This window comes from Coccidioides immitis (genome assembly GCF_000149335.2).
Source record: "Coccidioides immitis RS genomic scaffold supercont3.3, whole genome shotgun sequence".
Taxonomy (NCBI): domain Eukaryota; kingdom Fungi; phylum Ascomycota; class Eurotiomycetes; order Onygenales; family Onygenaceae; genus Coccidioides; species Coccidioides immitis.
In genome coordinates this window covers 3,105,576-3,113,222 of record NW_004504308.1, presented here as the reverse complement: position 1 = coordinate 3,113,222, position 7,647 = coordinate 3,105,576, and positions in this window count along the sequence as shown.

The window sequence follows — 7,647 nt, the reverse complement described above, 5'->3', positions numbered from 1 at the left end:
TCTTCCTGCAAGCCTGAATTTTGAGAAGGTGCAGTTTGACTGTATTCTGGTTGTAGTGGACTGGCTTATAAAGATAGCTCACTTTATTCCTACAATAAAGAAGCTGACATTAGAAGAATTAACTCATCTCTTTGTTTGTAAGATAGTAAGATTATACAGATTATCCACAAGTATAGTAACAGATTAAGAATCTCTGTTCACAAGTGAATTTTGAGGTAATTTAACTCACATCTTAAAGATCACAAGAGCAATGAGTACAGCATTCCACCCACAAACTGATGATCAAACTGAGAGACTGAATAGTATGCTAGAGCAGTATCTACAAAGCTATATCAGTTATGATCAAGATAACTGGATGATGTGGTTACTAATAACAGAATTTGTGTATAATAACTTACAGCAGGCCTTCATATAGAAATCATCTTTTCAGCTGATATATGAATTGAATTCACAAACAGATCTATTGAACTCTCATAAGTATGACTATGTATGCAAGAATTCAAAGAATCAGGCAGAGGTAATAAGATTACTCTGCAAGAAGATCAAGAAATCACTGATAAAGGCACAAGCCTACCAGAAGAAGTACTATAACCAGAAGCACACCATAAAGACTTTCCAGATGAGAGACAAGATATGGCTTGACCTTTGCAATATCAAGACCATACAGCCTAACAAAAAATTGGATTTGTTAAGGCATGGGCCTTGTAGAATTGTAAAGAAGATAGGCTTATAAGTCTACAGACTGGAGCTGCCTCCAGATCTGCAAACTCATAATATCTTTCATGTATTTCTGCTCTGCAAGCACAAGACTCATAAAGAAATCAATAGCTCACCTCATCATAAAGTTCACAAGACAGACAAGAATGAAAAGAAGTATCAGATCCACAAGATAATTAACTTAAAAAGAGAGAATTATGAGCTGTAGTACAAAGTACATTAGAAAGATTATAATAATGAGAAGAACAAGACATAAATTTCCACAAGCAATATCTGTTCACTAAGAAAGCTACTTCAACAATTCCATAGTAGAAATTCAGACAAGCCTGATTCACAAAAGAGATGAATGAAGGTAGTAGAGCTAGAAAATAAATTAGAGAGAGAAAAGATATAGTCAAGCTGAACTAAATCAAATTGAATTGATCTTAAAAGAAGAAAAAACTAAGCTAAAAATTATATAAGAGTCTCCAGCTTTCTTCTGTAAAGATCTGTAACAACTATCTATAATCTTACTGCTGGAAAGAGCAAGCAAGATGCCTACAGTATAGACAGTTATTATATTTTTGATTCAAGTCTACAGAGATGTACTCTATAAAGACTATATTATTATAGTCTTGCTGAACTCTCTTGCAGATGGAGCACTTCTGTTCTGATGACAGCTGGGCTCCAGCTCAAGTTACAAGAATATTCTTATAGAGCTGAATACAGACAGCTAACTAATTTAAATTATTCAAACCAGTAATAAGTACAGGTTTTTGAATAGGCTTGCAACACCATGTTCTTTTACAGACAGACAAAGCTTGTGCTCCAGTATGAAGTGAAAGATCTGGAAGAATCACCAGATTAACTTATAAAGCACCAGCAAAAGTAGTGACTGGCAGCATTTGAGTGAAGATGGTCTGGAATTATTATTATTAGTCTTGCAGAGGGAATGCTGGATAATTTCAGACACTCTATAGAACTACAGCACTCACAAATTCTGCCAGAGCAGAAGAAACAGCAACAACAATCTAGAGAGAATTAGCCACAAACTGAAATATGATAGAAAATACTTACATTTTCAGTCAGAACCAGCATAATAACTACAGAAGAAGAAGATAGAGCAGCAGAACTCTAACTTTATCAGCACACAAATCAAATATCAGCTCACAAGAAGCACTTACAGCTTAAGCTGGTAAAGAGAAGACAGCAATAACTGATGAAAAAGAAGAAGAGAGAGAAGTAATAATACTCTAGAACTATCAGTTATAAACACTTTTCAAATTCTCAAGACTACTCATCAAAGGCCCAACTTCTTTCATAAAGAGAAAGATGGAGGTTCTCTCAAGAGAGAAGAGCAGCAACAACTCACAAGAGAGAGAGAAGAAAGACTGCAAATCTACAGAAACTTCTAGCAAGCATCAGTCTCTCTGCAAATCAAACCCTACACAAAGACAAAACTTCATGACCACATGAAGCAAAGATATAATTAAGAGTGAACTCACCAACTTGTGATTACAAGATCAAGCATACAGAACATCTAGATAAAGCTATTTTTAATTCTTTTAATTATCAGAGATCTTCTGTGAGCCTGCCTTCTACATAAAGCAGTGCTTGAAGAGTTCACTTATCTGAATAATAATAATATAGACTAGAGAAGAAAGAAAAGAAAAGAAGAGAAAGAGAAAGCAAGAGAAAGCTTTCTCTTAAGCTAGTGTTCATTATCTAATAGTAACATGAAGCTAGTGAGAACAATAGAGACTCTCTACATATTGTTATGTTATTGAGCTCTGTTATGTTGTTATATTGTGTTGTATTATTAGAGTTGTGTTGATATTATATCTCTAGTGAGGCTGTACTCTTTTTCTTATAAGAAAATTTTTATTTTTCCCAAGAGATTTTATTTTTCTACTCATGAAGATTTTTAATGAGACAGCTGTCTTGAGAGATCAAGACTTACAAGAAAGAGAAATCTGTAAGAATTTACCTGCAAATTTCTTATACAAACAAACAATATCTACAAGAGTTCAGGATCTCAGCTTGCAAGCTGTTGGAAGTACATGTATTCTTACAAGACACTAAGTCACATGCTCACAAGCACACATAAAAGACTGCCACTGCACAAATTTCTTGTTAGAAGCCAGTGGCAATCTTGTCTAGAAGTTATATATAGCTGCCAATATCAGATCTTTTATCTTGCATACTCTTTTCTACATACAATTTCTCCTATAGATTCATTGTCATGCTGATCCACACATATGATCCTCACAGATGAAATTATAGAGTGTATTAACTACTTGTATAGAATAGTTACTATACACATTGTTTATATTCTACAGACATATTGCTATAGACAAGCTCAATATATTGTTGCTATGCTGGCTACAGAATAATGAAAATATGAAGTGTATTGACCAAGTACTTATATAAAATAGTTATTATACACATTGTTTACATTCTATAGACATGTTGCTATAGGCAAGCTCAACATATTATTGCTATGCTGCTGCAGAATAATAATATAAGATCAGTCTTTCTTCTCTTTTCTTTCTCTTTCTCTTCTTCTTCTTTCTCTTCAGAGCTAATATTAATGATTTTTTTTTCTTTCTCTGGCCTCTTCTTTTATTTACTGCTCTTCAATATCTCTCTGTATAATGAACTGTACTGCAACAATGAGTTATATTAAGAAGTAAGTGCTTGCACACACACTCTCTTTTCACAACTCAGTCAATTCTTGTTCAAAATGGATGAAATCACATTTATTTGAAAGCTATTCCTCTATCTAACAACCTCTTCAATTTCCATGTGAATTGCCTTACTGGTTGTTGAGATATAAGTGGAAATAGATGGTGCCAGCCTCATACCTGTCAGAAACACTTCTTACACTATTACTCAGCAATCATATGATCTTTTCATCTGAATTTTGAGAGACAAGCTCAATAACACTCTTTAAACAAACTACCAAATTTTCCTTACTATATCTCTACTATTTGTTGTGTTATTATACTCTTTTTATCTGAAAAATCTCTTACTGGACACTCTCTTATTTTGATTTTTGTTGCCAAGACTCTTGCTTACTCACATTTTGTTGAGATGTGTCAAGCTAAGCTAGAGCTCTTATCTTATCTTATCTACTTTCATCTTATCTCTCTACCCCTTCTTATCTGATCTTTGCTCCCCAGGCCTCACACCAGCACTAAATCAGCTCTATCAACTTGATACTCTTGGTATAGCTGAGCTAAATTGATTCCTGCAAATTCTGATCAATCTCTACTAAATACTAGTATGTTCTATACTGTTTGGTAGCTGAGAAATCAGAATTAATTAGTGAAAAATAGCTTTTCAAATACTTATAGTAACTAAGTTTTTAAACTAGAAACAAGCTATAATATAGACTATCTTGCAAATCAGAGCAGTTTTTATTAATTTTTCTGCATTTAAGAAAAAAATCAAGCTAGATTTCTAGTGACTTAACAGGTTTGCTATCTTTTCCATCTGATAAAAGATATGCTAGCTTTCTGGTGCTGCTACATCTGAAAAAATCAGCTGCCCTTCTCACTTTTCTGCTTAAAATATATCTTATTTTTATAGTATTGGCTCTGGCATCTTGAATATAAGTCTTTACTACTAAATTTAAGAATACTTTCAGCTGCTTTCTGAAAGCTTTCTTGCAAAAAGCTCTCTAGTTTGATACTTCTCTTTAAAAAGTATACTTGCTAGTATTAATTTAACTGATTTTTGAGATATAATTGCTCATATCTCTTAAATTTACTAGCTTGCCCTCTTGCTCTCTACTCTTCCAATAGTTTTTTCATAGTTTTTATTCTAGAAGCTGTTTCTGCAATCACAGTCTTCAAAAAAAACTATATAGTTTGCTAGTTCTCTCAAAAAACTAGTCCAGAATTTAATAGGTGTAGCTCTGGCTAAAGAAAAATCTACTACATTGAGATTTTCAGCTTTTAGTAAAACAACTGAACTAGTTTAGATTAACTAGCAAGTGGGATACAAAATAACTCCAGAAGTTTTTCTTAAGAAAGTAATTTCAAAAGATTATCTTCTGTTTTCTTATTCAAGAAGATACTTCTTGAAATATAGTTAAAATGCCTTCTACTTTTGATTCTTCTTCTGAATCTGAACAGCAAGATTTAAAGTCAATTCTTAAGCTTCTTGCTAAAGAATTTCAGAAGAAGAATCATGTTCTTGTGCAAAAAGAACTAAATGCTTGTATCTTGAGTATTCAAAAAATCTTTTCTTTTAAAGAAAAAGAAGATACTACTGTTTTTAAGAACTCTGAACTTCAAAATCTTGAGAAAAGAATTATACAGCTTGAAAATCAGAAAAAGGTAGCTACTGACAGTAGTAATACTTCACAAAGCTGCTCTCAAGAGAAAGTATCTGCTAGTAATACTTTCAAATCATATTCTTCTGCTCTAAAAACTGGACTAAATACTGAATCTTCAGTTAAATCTTTTTTACTCTCTAAAGTAAATGGTAAAGAAGATAAAAAACAATTCTCTGAGCCAAAACTCTTTAGAGAAAGAAGACTAATTCTCAAGATGAATACTCAAGTACTTGAAGAGATCAGTAATAAAGCTTTCTTCTTCAGAAATAGAATAAATAACAGCTTTACTGAAGCAAATATTACTGAAAAACTAGTTATTTCTTCAATTACTAAGTTATTTAAAGGCTAATCTCTAATTTTAATAACAACAGAAGATTTTTCAGCTGATTTTCTTTAAAAACACAAGCAAACTTGGATATCTATATTCTCAGATCTAATGAACTTTGATATAGAGAGCATGAAAATTTACAAAGATAAGTACTGGAAAGTCTTTATAGTTCATGGTATCTCTACAGAAATCTTTAACATAGAGAATAAATTATCTCTTTTAAAAGAAGAGGTAGAAATCTTTAACTCTATCTCTTTAAAAAGAACCCCAAACTGGCTATCTTCTGCTGAAAATAAAATACAGAAAATACATGTATCTGCTGTCTTTCATGTTCACAATACTACAATAGCTGAAAATCTGAAAATAGTTGTGATTACTAGACAGAATCTTAAAGTTTGTAAATATAAATAGTCACAAAGATTTAGAAGTACTGTATAATGCTTTAACTATCAAATCTATAGACATACAGCACCAAACTGTAAAAACAAAGCTAGATGTAATATCTGTGCTCAAAAACATCAAACAAGTATGCATGAATGCTCAATTTGTGAGATTACTGGAAGAAAATGTATACACTCTGCATTAAAATGTGCTAATTGTCTAGAAAATCATGTGGCTAAAAGTACAGAGTGTGTTTTCTTCAAAAAATTCAACTATTCAGCACAAAATACTAGTAAATCAATGCAACTAGTAAGAGCTGAGCAAAATCTTTCCAGAACTAAACCTGTTTCTAAGAGATCTTATGAAACAGATTCTGAAGATGAAAATCAAGTTGTAATCTCTAAGAAGAAGATTGAAGTTAGACCACCATTTATTAATTTATGTTAAATAAAACTTCAAATACTTTTTCAAAATTGATCTTTCTTCAGAATAATGTTGGAAGAAATGAAAAGTCAATACATACATGTCTTGATATTGGGTTTGAAAAGAAAATTAATTATATTTTATTTTAGGAATCATGAATGAGCTCAGATAATCAGTTTACAGTCTCTCATAATGCATATTATTACATTCTTCCTGAGAGTAATGATTTGAGATCTAGAGTAGCTATTTTTGCTAGAAAACAGTCTAGATATCAACTCTGCTTAAGATCTGACATATGCTCTAGTAATGATCTTCTAGTTATAGATATTAAAGATAAATACAATCAGTTTGAAACCATACAACTGATAAATATCTATAATTAAAAAGATCTAGAGAACAACTCAAATCTTTAGACTATTGAAAGAGAACTAGTAAATATTTCAGCTTTACAATACTTTATTGTTACTGGAGATATAAATGCTCACCATTCATGGTGGAATTCAAATATAGTTAATTCAGTTAGAGCTGAAAAACTAGTAGAATAGCTTGAGGAGAATAATATGGATTTAATAAATGAGATAGACAGAGAAATTTTCTTCAGACCAAATCTATCATCTAAATTAATTATAGATTTGATCTTCTTCTCCACCAACTTAACTCAAAAGATACATGAGTGGTGAATTAATAAAGCTCTTTACTCTGGCTCTGATTATGAAATTATTCAATTCAGTATTGAACTAAATACTGAAAATCTTGTTGAAAATTCACTTTATTCAAATCAATATAACTTTCAGAAAGCTAATTGGAATGAAGTAAATAAATCTCTTCTTCAAAATCTAGAAAAAGAAGAATTTCAATGGACTTCAATAGAAAATACTCCATCAGAACTTGAATTAAAAGCAATTAAATTAAGAAATCTAATTCAAATCTCTATTGAGAAACACATTTCCAAAAAGAGAATAACTGAAAGATCTAAGCCTTGGTGGAATAATGAGCTAAAAATCAAGAGAAAAGCTATGACAACAAACTAGAAATAACTACTTTAATGCTATTAAAGAGGCAAAGTCATGTTGTTGAAATGAATTTCTGGAAAATGTTCAAGAAAAAGAGATTTTTAAAGCATATAAATATATTAAAGAAAAAAAAGTAGAAAAAACTTCTATTCTAGAATTCTCAAACTCTGAAAATAAAATAGAAAATAAAGCTATTTCATTTAAAGAGAAATATAATGCTTTTATAAAAACTCTTTTCAGAGAACCACCAAGTTATCCATCAATAAATTAAAATGAATATCATGAAAATCCAGATTGGGAATAGCCTAATCTTCAAGAAATAGAGATCAAGAACTCTATTTTTTCAGGCTTCAAAATCAGTACACCTGGCCAGATGGTATATTCTTTCTTATACTACAAAAAATCTATCCAGTACTTAAAGATAGATTTTTCAAGTTATACTCTATACTATTTGAAAAGGGATA